This window comes from Gobio gobio (genome assembly GCF_949357685.1).
Source record: "Gobio gobio genome assembly, chromosome: 13".
Lineage (NCBI taxonomy): Eukaryota > Metazoa > Chordata > Actinopteri > Cypriniformes > Gobionidae > Gobio > Gobio gobio.
In genome coordinates this window covers 38970970-38985916 of record NC_137106.1, presented here as the reverse complement: position 1 = coordinate 38985916, position 14947 = coordinate 38970970, and positions in this window count along the sequence as shown.

The window sequence follows — 14947 nt, the reverse complement described above, 5'->3', positions numbered from 1 at the left end:
AACTACTTCTAGAACAAATAGTAGCCTAAGCCAGATGAGTCACAGTAATCATGTGAGTGCAAAAGCAGAAGTGAAACAGCAAAAATATGTTCTGCACAACATGATAACCCAACTAAACCTAATGGTGTTTGCATTTGCAGGATAAAATACTTTACATAAGTTGTTTTTGCAATCAGATATTTATCTCTCTAATCTCAATCAATGTAAAAGGAATAGGCTCTTTTGTTCATGCACTCACCACATGATGGCAGTAGAGCCTGAATAATGATTCTCACAACCTTGTGACTTTTTCCTCCCTGAAGCAGTCACTGAGGTTTGAAATCTGTATTAGATAGCCTAATATCTCTTTGCTTATGAGGGTGTTGGGACGGTATATTTTTGTTAACATTTTTTGAGCATAACTGCTTCTTTTTGTTTCCTGTGCCTGACCAGGGGTGCGTTTCCCAAAAGCATCGTTAGCCAACTTTCTGTTGAATTTTGTTGGTAATGACGGAACTTGTGACCATATAGTTAGCTTTGGGAAACACACCCCAGATCAGTGTGGGTTTCCTCTTTGTACCATGGTTCCTTCCTTACTCTCAGGGTGTCAGGGAGTTTTTGCTTTCTGATGAAACTTTGTGCTTGCATTGCGACCGTGTAGGACTAAAACTGAACAATTGACAGGACCTGTACACACATTTTTTTTTTATTGTATGTTTAGGGGCACAACGGCTTGTCACAGGGCAGTCTTTGTACTTTTTCACCCTTAAATGTGCATATTAGTACCTCAGATTAGCAATATGTACCTTAAGGTACTACATTTTAGCTGTAAAAAAAAGGTACAAAGATGTCCTTTTAAGGGTGCACATTTTTTTTTCTGAGAGTGTATTACAGAAACATCTATTCTATCTGTTTAGTAACCTATTTTTACTTTTTGGAAATAGAACTTTTTCAAATCTTGAATCAAGAATTATAATAAGAAGTTTCTGTAACAGCCCCAGTTATTTACTATGCACTTGTGCTTACTTCTGCACTGCATACTTGATGTGCAGTAAATTTGCCTGGTAATATCATGGTCATTTGTTAGATTTATATTTTGCTGTTGATGTTCGGAATTGATAGCACGCATATCAAACGGATTATGCAACAGTGAGACATCACATGAGACAACTTCTGACATTAATTAAAAACATGCAAAGAAACGTTGTAATTCAAATATGATTACCTCTAGTGTAGTCAGATGACCGTGATCAGAATATTTATTAAATGATGAGTTCACCCAAACATGAAAATTCTGTCATTAGTTACTCACTCTCATGTTGATCCTACGCAACTACCACTTTTAAGCCCCAGAAAGGTAGTAAAGACGTTAAAGTAATCCACGTGACTCCAGTGGTTTAACCTTAATTTTAAGTGACGCAAGTGCTTTGTTTGCGACAACAACAATTTACCACTTTATTTATAAAATATGAATCTCTAACGCCCATTTATGTAACAACATCTGCTCTCGTGTCAACACAACACGCATGCGTCATGTTGTTCTCGTGAATGCATGTTGGAGATTAATTTTTAAATAAACTGGTAAATTATGTTTTATGTGTGCAAAGCACTCACTTCATTAAACTGAGGTTAAACGACTGGAGTCACATGGATTATTTGAATGATGTCTTTATCTTTCTGGGGCTTGAAAGTGGTTGTTGAGTAGCTGTCATTGGAGGGACAGAAAGCTCTTAGATTTCATCAAAAAGATCTTCATTTGTGTTATGAAGATGAACGAAAGTCTTACGGGTTTGGAACGACATGAGGGTGAGGAATTAATGACAGAATTTTCATTTTTGGGTGAACTAATCCTTTCAGCTCTCTATACACTGGTATTAGAGTGCAGAGATATTGTTGGTTCTCATTGAGTTTCTTTTCTGATATGATACAAGTAAACACACCCATATTAAAAGTCTGACTTTCCCATACACACCCATATTAAAATTGCCTAGATATACAAATAATACATTGAAAAAATAAGTTCCTCACATCACTACAGCATGATCCACAAAATCTAACTTTTACTTTACAATATAACCTTAAAAAAACAGTACAGTCCAGTTTATGTATTCATCGAAGCTTGATGTTGTTGGTGTGTTTTCAGATAACAAAATGATGGAATTTTTCCTATTATAAATCACTGTGTTTCTGATGTTACGTTTTTGTGTACTATGTATGGTTTTAAACTGCTTAAGACATAACTCAGTTATTGCACTTTCACTGTATGCTCAATATGTTTATGCATCTAATAGAATTACACCCTTCCGCCTGAAGTTCTACCTGTCTCTGCTGTGTGAGAATAGTGCTTCTCCACATAACAAAGATATGCTGTGCAAACACAGAGACAGAGTGTTTCCAAAATGAATTATATGGTCAGAATGTCATTTTTTCATTACATTAGGATATTAAATCACTTTAGGAAAAAAGGACAAGCAATAGAGTTCATGACCCAACTGCAAGGGTCATGCAATGATTTTAATTTAAGAGCTATTCATAACCAGCAACCACTCAGAACACCTGAGCGATTTGAGCATCAAGACAGCCTGAACATTTTCTTTGAAATAGAAGTCCAAACGTTTTTACACTTGTATATAATCATTAACTGATCAACTTCTGAACAAACCACCGTTTTCATTTTCATTTTACGTTCATTTCGCTTAAACCAAAATTGAAATGCCAGTTGCCACTTTGTGATAAGGTACAGGTTTCATACAGTTGTGGTCAGAATTATTGGCCCCCTTGGTAAATAAAATCGCAAAAATCGAACCTTTCATTGAAGCAAAAGAATTGAAAGTTGGGTTTTCTCCAAAACACGTTGGACACAATTATTAGCACCCCAAGAATTTATATCTCTGAAGTATATTCCCATTCATTTGTACATGTTTTAGCACACCAGGCTGACTAGGAACATGAAATTGTCCAGCTATGACTTCTTGTTTCACAGGACTTTAAATATGAGGAAACACATAGGCCAAATTCCCTTAATCGTCAGTCACAGTAACATCAGTAGCATCACAAAATAGAAAGCTGATGTAAGAAAATAGCTAAAGCATTGAAATGTTAGCAGCAGATCCTTTAAGTCCTGTAAGTTGCGAGGTGGGGCCCCCATACTCGATTTGATTGAGATCTGGGGAATTTGGAGTCAACACCTCAAACTCGTTGTTGTGCTCCTCAAAGCATTCCTGAACCATTTTTGCTTTGTGGCAGGGCACATTATCCTGCTGAAAGATGCCACAGCCACCAGGGAATACCGTTTCCATGAAAGGGTGTATGGCAGGGGGTACTCAATTAGAAACCTAAAAGGTCCACTCACCAAATTTGCCTTAAGTCCAGGGTCCGGAACAGTGATGGTCAAAATCACAAAAGAACTCCAACAACAAAGGTGGTAAATCCCCCAAAACGTTCAAACTATGTACAAAAGGTGATGTGGTCTGGCCTTATTAGTGTGAAAGTGACACCTTTTTTGTGCCACGAGTTCTTTAAACTTGGGCATAAAAGGTGTGAGGGCCAGGCGGAGGTAAGTGTTCATTACTGAGGGTGCTCCTGTATTTGTTTTTCACCATATTCATGGTTGAAAAGGCAGACTCACAACAGTATGTTGAGGGAAACATGGTGAAAATTTGAAGGGCCATCTTCTGCAAGAAAGGGACACCTGCTGTAGGGACCATCTTAGTCCAGAAGGTGGTAGGGTCACCGAGAGACTCCTGCAGTGGAAGGTTTTCCTGAAGCTCAGTTAGCTCTGATTGATGAGAAGAAGCACTAGCCCATGGGCAGATTTTCAGGGCTTCAGTTGAAAATTCTGCGATGTTTTTGACAAGGAATGGATTTTTCATGCATAGTAAGACTTGTTTTCCCAGAGGGAAATCCCCAAAGCGAGTTTGGAAATTTTCAATCAGCTTGTCCAGGAATTCAGCATGATTGTGATGATGATGATGTGTTCCTGCTGTTTGATTCAAAAGCTTTGGGAAGTGAAGCAGTTCCTGCTGTAAGTCACACTTGAACAGCTCCAGGGAGGTTACACTGTGTTATTTTTGCCCTGGAGCTTCATGTTCAGATCATTGAGATGGGAGGTAATGTCAGATAGAAATGCAACAATTTCCATTTGTTCTTCATTCTGCATGAATTCCACTAATTGTTTTGCTTTTGCACTCTTCTGATCCAACAGAAAGGTTTCCAACTCTTTCCGTAATGTCCAAAAGCGCTCCAGTACCTTGCCTTTACTAAGCCACCGGACATTGTTGTGGAGGAGCAAATCATCAAATTCTGCATTAGCCTCTGTTAGGAATGAGCGCAACAAGCGATGATGCCCTCAAAAAGTCTCATTACTGTTGTCATGACCTCTGCATACTTTTCTTCAAGACTGGCACACAAAACCATCTGATGAATTATGCAATGATATGCTATGAGGTCAGGGTGATAAGCTCTCAAGCGTGCCACTAATCCCCTCTCTCTTCCAGTCATACATGGAGCTCCATCAGTAGCAATGGAAATAACATACACCCTTAAAAATAAAGGTGCCAGGAAGAACCAAAAAGGGGTTTTCACGGCGATGCCATAGAAGAACCATTTTTGGTTCCCTGAAGAACCATTTTGTCAAAGGTTCTTTAAAGAACCATTTTTTTCTAATCATTTTATAGTCTAAAGAACCTTTTGCCACTACAAAGAACCTTTTGTGCAATGGAAAGGTTCTTTGGATATTAAAGGTTCTTCATGGAACCATACACCCTGGGCAAAGAACCTTCATTTTTAAGAGTGTACTTCAGGTCTATCTCTCTGTCTCTCAACATCTGCATCAGTGCTTCATAAATATCATCCCCTCTTGTGTGTCCATGGAGGGCTGTGAGGCCTAACACGTCTTCACAGAATTCTCCCTTCTCTTCATCAAAAAATCTGACACAAACCAGAAGTTGTGCGTTGTCTGTGGATTCATCCAAAGCCAATGAAATGCATTTACCCTTTTTTATTTCAGACTTCATTTGGTCAAGCAAATCATCAGCAAGGACTTTAGTTCGCTTTACAGCAGTGGAGTCAGACAAATATATTTGATTTCTTTTTTGTATGATGTCATCTTTTTGAGTTCCCTCAAACAGGGCAATTGCTATTTCATTCATGCATTCTTTCACAATCTCCGAATCAGAGATTTCCTAAGACCCATGCCACTCTTAATGAGGCTTCAGCTGCACGCTCTAGATGGGTGGCTGATCTAACTATTACACTGCATGTTGCTTGGTATGATGATTGCAGTTGTTTGATTTTTCTGGCCCTACCTCAGATTTATGGGGGTAATTGTGGTCAAAGTGTCCATGCTTTGAGCCATAATGACGTTTCACGTTACCACTCTTGACAACGGCAACCGTCTCGTTGCAAATTAAACACATTGGTTTTGAGCTCTCCACCGGCAAGCACAAATGCATAACTGTCAGTCCACAGTCCGTCTTAAATTCGCGACTTTCAGAATCGACTTTTCTCGGTTTTGTCAGGTTTTGAGCATGCCATGATTTTCGCTAGCAAGGAAAACAGGTACCGTTAGCAGATAGATCAGCGCCTGCGTTGTTGCGAATGACACACACAACTGTCATGGTGATTACAGTTATTACAGCTCCTGATTGGATCTTCAGATTAGACACAGAAGATAGATAATCCACATCTAGTAGGAAAACAATATAGGAAATCACGCACCAATGAAAACTCGCTTGGTTCATAACTAAATTATAATGTTGATTTTGGCTTCGGTCCAAATTGTATTGCGTCTGGGTCGGGATCCGGACAACGATCCGCCTATTGACTACAATAGGCGTAGGTGGTACATGTCAAAGTAACAGCAACATGGATGGCAGGACCCAAGGTTTCCCAGCAGAACATTGCCCAAAGCATCACACTGCCTCTGCCGGCTTGCCTTCATTCCATAGTGCATCCTGGTACCATGTAAAAGAAAACGTGATTCATCAGACCAGGCCACCTTCTTGCATTGCTCCGTGGTCCAGTTTTGATGCTCACATGCCCCCTGTTGGTGCTTTCGGCGGTGGACAGGGGTCAGCATGGGTACCCTGACTGGTCTGCAGATATGCAGCCCTATACGCAACAAACTGTGGTGCACTGTGTATTCTGACACCTTTCTAGTATTAACTTCTTGAGCAATTTGAGCTACAGTAGTTCGTCTGTTTGATCGGATCACACGGGCCAGTCTTCACTCCCCAAGTGCATCAATGAGCCTTGGCCGCCCTGTTCCTTCTGTGGACCAATTTTGATAGATACTGACCACTGCAGACCGGGAACACCCCACAAGAGCTGCAGTTATGGAGATGCTCTGACCCGGTCTAGTGATGTGTCGTTCATGAACGATTTATTAATTTTGAACGAATCTTTAATATGACTCGGGACTACCGAGTTGTCTCAGAGAGTGATCCGTTCATTTTGTGTTGACCGCGCATGCGCATTACGCTGAATCTGTACTGGAAACAACAAGAATGATTAGTTAATCTTTCGAGTCTCGAGTCTCGAGTTCGGATTTGAGTCTTTCGTTCTTCCTGTCAGTTCCATAGAGTCTATGCTGTCAGTAGCGGAAACAGAAAAGATTAGTTCTTTCAAGTCTCGGGTTTGAGTCTTTCGTTCTTCCTGTCAGTCCCATAGAGTCCATGCTGTCAGTAACGGAAACAGAAAAGATTCGTTCTCACGAGTCTTTCAGGTTTGACGTTTGAGTCATTCGTTCTTTTGCCACGTGACTTGTCACCGTATTGAACACTAGTTCACAACCTTTTTACTAACAAGCACGTAGTTATTTTTTTATTTTATTTTCATTTTTTTATACATATTTCTCAGTTAATATCAGACATATACAAATATGGGAAATATATTGACTATTCAAGTCTTACATCACAAATTCAAGTCAATTAGAGTATTACTCGTTTTGAATCAACTGTATTTTATATTTCTCTATTGAGTTGTTATATCATTTTTTTTGTCTTTGTGTTATTAATGAATAAAAATCAGTTTAAAAATGTTACCTAAACCTTTGTAACATAGCTTATAGGCCTATAGCACCTATACAAAAACATATTACAAACACACACACGCACATACACACACACACATATATATATATATATATATATATATATATATATATATATATATATATATATATATATATATATATATATATATATATATATATATATATATATATATATATATATATATATAATTTTATGTATGTGTGTGTGTTTGTGCTATATGATTCAAAATGAGTAATAGTCTAATTGACTTGAATTTGTGATGTTAGACTTGAATAAGTCAAAAAGATTAGTTCATTTTGCTGAACGAGACTCAAAGATCCGAGTCAGTAAAATGATCCAAACTTCCCACTACTAACCCAGTCGTCTAGCCATCACAATTTGGCCCTTGTCAAACTTGCTCAAATCCTTACGCTTGCCCATTTTTCCTGCTCCTATCAACTTTGAGGACAAAATGTTGACTTGCTGCCTAATATATCCCACCCTCTAACAGGTGCCGTGATGAAGAGATCATCAGTGTTATTCACTTCACCTCATAATGTTATGCCTAATGCACGGTGAGGAGGAGAGTTTGAGTGACCAAAGACTCTCCAAAGATCACAGCTGGAGAATTGCAGAGATTAGTTGAGTCTTGGGGTCAAAAGGCCACCTCAAGTTGTTTCAAGAAAAACCCTCCTGCTCATCCAAAAACAAACTCCAGCATATTCAGTTGTCAGACACGACTGGAGCTTCAAACGGGACTGGTTCTATGGTCTTATGAAACTAAAAAAAGAGCTTTTTGGCAGCAAACCCCATCAGATAGTTTTGGTACCAAGCCAAACGCCTATTTCTTTTTTTTTGCTGGAGGTCCTGGGCATCTTGTTCCGATACATGCATGGCATCACAGATTCTATCAAATACAAACGGATAAAAAATCAAAACCTGAAGGCCTCTGGTAGAAATCTTATAATGGGCCGTAGTAGGATCTTCCATCAGGACAACGATCCAAAACAAACATCAATATCAACACAATAATGTGTCACTGAGCACAAAATGAAGCTTCTGCCATGGTCGTCCCAGTCCCCTGACCTGAACCCTATAGAAAATGAGTGGGCTGAACTGAAGAGAAGAAGCACCATCATGGAACTGTGAATCTGAAGGATCTGGAGAGATTCTGTATGGAGGAATGATCTCTGATCTCGGGTCAGGTGTTCTCTAAACTCATCAAGGCATTATAGGAGAAGACTCAGAGTTATCTTGGCAAAAGGAGGCTACAAAAAGTATTTAATAAAAGGGTGCCAATAATAATGGGCAACGTGTTTTGTAGAAAAAAAAACCCATTTATTTCATAAAGAGATTTTCCCCACATTTTTACATTGCTTTATTTCAATGAAAGGTTAGATTTTTTCTGAATTTTTGGAATAAAAGATCATTCTGACCACAACTATATGCATTTTATGTATATGCAATTGTACATATATGATGAAAAACATGTTAAGTGGGAAAGTGAAAATTATTTTAGGCCTAATGATATATTTATAACTGACCCTAAAAACCAGTTTAGATGACACCACATAAGTGTTTGTTACCCAACAAACATTATACAATATGCAATATTTTGAATGCTTCTCATCTTTTATTTGAGGAAATGAACTCATCAGCTGATTTCCTGTTCATCTAAAATATTCTTGCATTAAGTTTTATTAGAAAAGCGAGCATGTAGTACCTCAAACAACCTTTTTAGATCACATTAAAATAAAATTAAATACATATGCATCATTTTCTTAAGGGTCCTCTGGCTCTCAGCCCTTCTGTAAGGTTTCATTCAATTACACCTAATGAGAAACCTGTAATTCACTTACCATTACAGAGCAAGAAACCACAACACACAATAATGCAATCAAACATCCTGCAAGCTGTGTACTAATGCAGATATAATGCATGACTTTTAAACATGACATGTTAAATGTGTGATCGGCGACACTGTACAAACAAATAGGTTGCAAAACAAGGTTGCATGAACAGACAGACAAACTCTATGAGAGAGATACGCATGCCTGCAGTTTATTCACATCCTTTACAGGGACTTTTAAACTGTATAATGTCTGAAGAAAACATCAGCTGGTTTTGGTTAGCCAGACTGTGACTCAAATTAACTGATCCTGTTAACTTAGTATGAGAATCTCCACAGCAGCTCCAATGTTTCAGGGCCTTTGATTGAATTAGCGCTCATGTTTGTCATGTGTTTAGACATCTTTCTTGGCTTGGTAATTGCCTGTTGCTGTTACTGTCCATTTCATTTATAAAGGAACCAAAACAATTAGTTATTTCTCAATAACAGCTCTCTGATTAGTCTATTAAAATGAACAATAACACATCAAACTACATCTAGAAGTTCCCCATAAACACTTAAAGAAAACTTGATTTGTATTCTTCTTAAAGAAAGTGTTAATGGTGGGCAAAACTCACCATCAAAATGCAAACTTATGCTTGTGTTTGAGGACACATACATGAATTTGGAATGTGATAAAGTCAAAAGGTTATTGAACAGATTGAACAAGACTGTCGTTTCCTGCTCTGTGGAAAGTCACAAGTTTCCTGTGAGATTTGGGTTCAATAACTTTGGGTTCGGTGGGATCAGACCACCGACATGTTGTAATTCTCTCTCCAAAAGATGACCAAAGATGGATCCATTGCATTTATGCACCAGATTATGAGCTAGCAGATGGACGCATTATCTTAATCTTCAGGCCCAGCAGTAATTCATGTTGATGTTCTTTATGTTGCTAAACTCAAACTCACACTATTGGTTTTAAACAATCTTGTTATGCGCGGCCCAGTCGAACATCTCAAATAGGTTGCATTTTTTTTTGGGGTTGATCACAATATCTCTTGCATCAATGTATTTGAAGACTATTACAGCAAATGTTGTTTTATGATCCAGTGCAAAGCTGAATACAACATTTTTAAAGCTGTTAAAGGAACACTCCACTATTTTTGAAAATAGGCTTATTTTCCGTCTCCCCTAGAGTTAAACAGTTGAGTTTGACCGTTTTCGAATCCATTCAGCCGATCTCCTGGTCTGGCGGTAACACTTTTAGCATAGCTTAGCATAGATGATTGAATCTGATTAGACCGTTAGCATCTCACTCAAAAATGACCAAAGAGTTTCCATATTTTACCTATTTAAAACTTGACTCTTCTTTAGTTACATTGTGTACTAAGGCCGATGGAAAATGAAAAGTTGTGATTTTCTAGGCCGATATGGCTAGGAACTATACTCTCATCCCTGCGTAATAATCGAGAGCTGTGAGCCGTCCCATGAGTGCAGCGGCGCAATGATATTACACAGCGGCTGAAAAAAGTCTAACTTCGGTCAACATAACCAACGTGACAATCGGCTTACACAGGGAGCGCTGGGAACTATTTTCAGGTGCTGAATATGGAAACTCTTTGGTCATTTTTGAGCGAGATGCTAACGGTCTAATCAGATTCAATGATCTATGCTAAGCTATGCTAAAAGTGCTACCGCCAGACCCGGAGATCGGCTGAATGGATTCAAAAACGGTAAAACTCAACTGTTTAACACTAGGGGAGTCGGAGAATGAACCTATTTTCAAACAAGGTGGCGTGTTCCTTTTAAGGAATGATAGTTCACTCAAACATGAAAATATTGTCATAATTTACTCACCCTCATGTGTTTTGAAGGAACGCATGAACTGTTAAAATGCATACCATGTGATGCAATGTCTCTGCGTAAATGCATAAATGTAAGAACCTGATGCATGCCACACACCATTGTGTCTCGTGCTTTGTAACTGTGCCAGGTTTTTAGATGTGTGCAACATAAACTTTGTTATGCAATTTTTTTTGTCCTTTTGGAGCTTGACAGCCTTTGTTGTATGAAAAAAAGAGCATAATAAATGTTCTCATTTTGTGATGCTCAAATGGGTTTCAAAATGACAAGAGTGGGAAACTGTCCTTTTAAGACAAAAACACAAAAGTCTTTTTGGACTTTCCTTTTGGAAACTTAAATTATCCTACTTTTGTAAAAGGTCAAACGTTCCTTTGAAATGAATGAACATGCCTTCAGAGGGACTTGGAAATCTTTGAGAGATCGGAACATGAGAGAACCATTGCTGAGTGTTTTATGTGGGCTTGTTTGTCACACTCGTGATGTTTGAGTTCACATGGCCTCATTTAATCTCAAATTGCATTATGATAAAGACTTTTCCTAGTACTCAGAATAACATTTGACCAGTCAGTTGATTTTAATTCACCCTCTCCCCATACTTTCCGCTTTAGGACATGATCTGCATGCCCAAAATGGCTGGAAAATCTATATATTTATCTTTAATTCCACTGCTCCCAAATTAGCAGGCTTTTCTCTTACTTCTATTACATAATCCATTTACCATGGATGACTGCAAGTTATTCCAACCCTTTTTGACCACAGATGTCAACCAGGAATCTACTTTTCCTGTGTCTCAACATATTCACATTGGCTGAGGTAATTATAATAATGATAATTCTTAATAATTTACGGTAAAGGTTAAACTCAGTTTAGCACATAACTCTAAGTAACTTGTATTCACAAAAAGCAGAGCTGGATGCTTACACCGTAAAAAGAAAAAAGTCCACCTATTTCAACTTAAAATCTTAAGTTGCTGCCTTAAATTTGATATAAGTATAATCAAATTGGCTGTACAAGTCATTTCAACTTAAATTCTATTAAATTACACAATCCAATTGAATCTCATTTAACTTATATAAAAAAGTTGAAATTGCATAAATAATTTTAAAGTAAAAAAAACTTCATCATTCATCAGCAATCATTATTTTTAACAGTGTACAAAAATCGATTCAATTTGAAATTAAGGGAACACACAATGGCTTGCAGATGTTTGGAGACCTTTATTTCATTTTCTCATTTCAGTTATAAATCCTACATCTTTACAATTAGATTAAGAGCAGGATTTTGGCTGGGCTTTTGTAAGACATTCACATTGTTTTTGAGCCACACCAATATTTATTTTACCTTGTGTGTTGAGATTACTGAAAGAACTTTCTCCCAAGCCTCCATTCTCAGCATAAAGAAAGGGGTTTTCTGTTGTAGCTGTTCCCTACATGGTGCTCCATGTTTCTGTTCCAGCATGGCTCACACCTGAACACTGCTGAACAGCTTCAGGATCAGTTGAAAGACCAACTGCAAGTCAGTTCCCTTAATTGATGCTTTAGAGTCTAAATGGGATCAAATCCTTGCATCCAATTTCAACATCTAGTGGACGGTCTTCCCATGCAGGAGAGTTTAAACTTTTATAGCAGCAAAGGGAGAATCGTGTTTTTTTTTTTGCATGGTTTTGAAATGTTCGACAAACAATAGATTTCATGAAGCTTTGTCATTCACAACAGAAAATTGTAACAAAATTGGAAGCACAGAATTAGATTGTAGCGATAATATTTGTTTCACTTGAATGACTGGAATAGACAAACCTGTTAATAAGAATTACCCGATAATTAGGGAGTGCCCTCATACTTTTCATTTTTTATGAATGAGTGGGCCATGTGAATTGAATTCTGAATTTTACTTAAAGGCACAATATGTACGATTTTTGGATTAAAATAACCAAAAACCCCTAGAATAATGTTATATATTTTGTTGACTTGTGTAGGCCTATACATTGTCCCAAAGTATTCCAAGAATGTTTAAATCAGAGAAATAAGCAATTCTAACCAGGACACGGAACGTGCGTCCATGCGTCCATGCGTCACCCATAATGACACCCCCATTACCCTCGATTTACGTTTTTATTTTGTTTTTAAACCAAAGAAACATCAAATTAATATATTATGTGTTTTATTAGACAGGCGAGCAACTGTTTGGATTTATCGACAGAAAAGGAATTATTGTTACACAGCTAAACACAGTTACACCGTGTCCTACCTACACGCGATGCGACGCCGCGACACGCGATAAAAGGTATCTTTTCCATGTTAATTACAGTTTTTGTCCTAACCAGCAGCGACGGCGACACACAATGAATCTAGCCTATTTTAGAAACGGTTTCTGTTTCTGCGACGTCGCGGTTGGAATAACAACACAAAACATTATCTCAGGTAATGTTCATGTGCTTTATTTAATGTTAAAAGCGTGTAATGTGACTCTGAACATCATTTAGTGCTCCCAGCTTTGTAACGTAGTCGTACTAAAAGCAACAATAGATAATTCACCTAATGGAAACAAGAACGTTCAAACAGTGAACAAACAAGTATATTCTATGACAAAGATTGTCTTAGCAACTCAGTATGTATTTTAGTATGGTGACGCCTTGCTGCCACATACATATTTTTTCCACTCCATTATGTCGTAATAACGAGATGTTATGTTGTTTTAACGATAACTTGTATTTTAATTTTGATCAAGATTTCATCAACTAATTGTCTGTATATTTAATAAATAAGAAGCAAACCAAGATCGTCTGGAATGGATTGACGTGCATAACGAACCCAATGGCCATGTTTCCATGGCCTTTGAGTAAGGCTGAAACTATAGCGTCTTTCTGTTTTTAATACAATTCTTGAATATATGTCTTAATTACAGTAGGCCTATAGATAGTTATGATATTTGTGACTGCACCCATGGGTCCGTCATTACTAGGTTAAAAGAGGCTACTCATGAGTGGTCCATGGCACCTGTTACCCATGGCTATCTGTTAAGAACTGTAGGCTACATCAATAAATTACAACAATTTCGTGCTATGGGCACTGCCACTGATACAGGCAGCGGAAGAGCCTATTTTACGCTGAGCTTGCTTCTGCTTTTTAAACATAGAAGTGTGAGAAAAGCCCATAGGCTATATCAATTCTCAAATGTGGATACAGGCATATATTTTTGTACACATCACTATACAACACGTCCTTATAAGGAGAAAATAGGTCGTTTTAACGAGAAAAATATGTAGTTTTAACGGCATAACTTCTCGTTATTATGAGAAAAGATGACGTTAAAACGACATATCTCGTTGACATAATTGAGTGGAAAAAAAATATATGTATGTGGCAGCAATGCGTCACCGTATTTTAGTAATGTTTAAATAGTGTAATATTTGTGAATTTGATTATTGTAGGCTACTTATCCATTTCCTTGCGAGTGCTGTCAAGATTAATCTCTGGTGCCGTGCACTTGCCGCGAGAACCCGCCCACACGCTGTTCTGATTGGCTGTGGTTTTTTTTATTGATTTGTCGCCTCTCGTAGTCGCATCTGGTGTGGACAGACAAATTGCTTGTCGCTGGAATCTTATCGCGTCGCGTGTAGTTAGGACACGGTGTAAGTCTTATTGTTTAAATCTTGTTTTCTTGAATTACCATGAGTACCATGTTTTACCATGCCTAATATCGATCTAGCTTACGGCAGTGTGCAACAAGTGTCTCATAGTAGCCGCCAAGTGAACAGAGTAGCATTATAACATAACTTTCAACACATTCAAATGTATCTAATATGATAAAACAGTGCTGCGTTACCCCACATACGCATGCGCGGAAGAAGCGGAAGCGCTCGTCTGTGGCATAATACAAGCCCCGCTGCTCTGGAGCCGTGTGTCGAGCTGGTCTCTCATTAGCTATCGCTCCGGCCTCGTTCCGCTCCAACCTGCTTCATAATACAGTAACATTAATAAATCTGTAATACATTAGCTCATCCATGAATCCATGATTTCTGCCCGAGTGTAACCCCTCCTGTTCGAACCACCTGCTCCAAGCGGGGCTCGAACCTGGGTCCGCCGGCATGAGAGTCGGACGATAACAAGGCGGCTAAAGGCTGCAACCTCTAGCATCAGTCGCTAGAGTGTCTCTTGAGATCAGATGAGTGAGGTTTACTCATACAACAACAACTACTAGCTGGCCTCCGTTACACGTGTCCAGTCAGATTCTTTTCCAC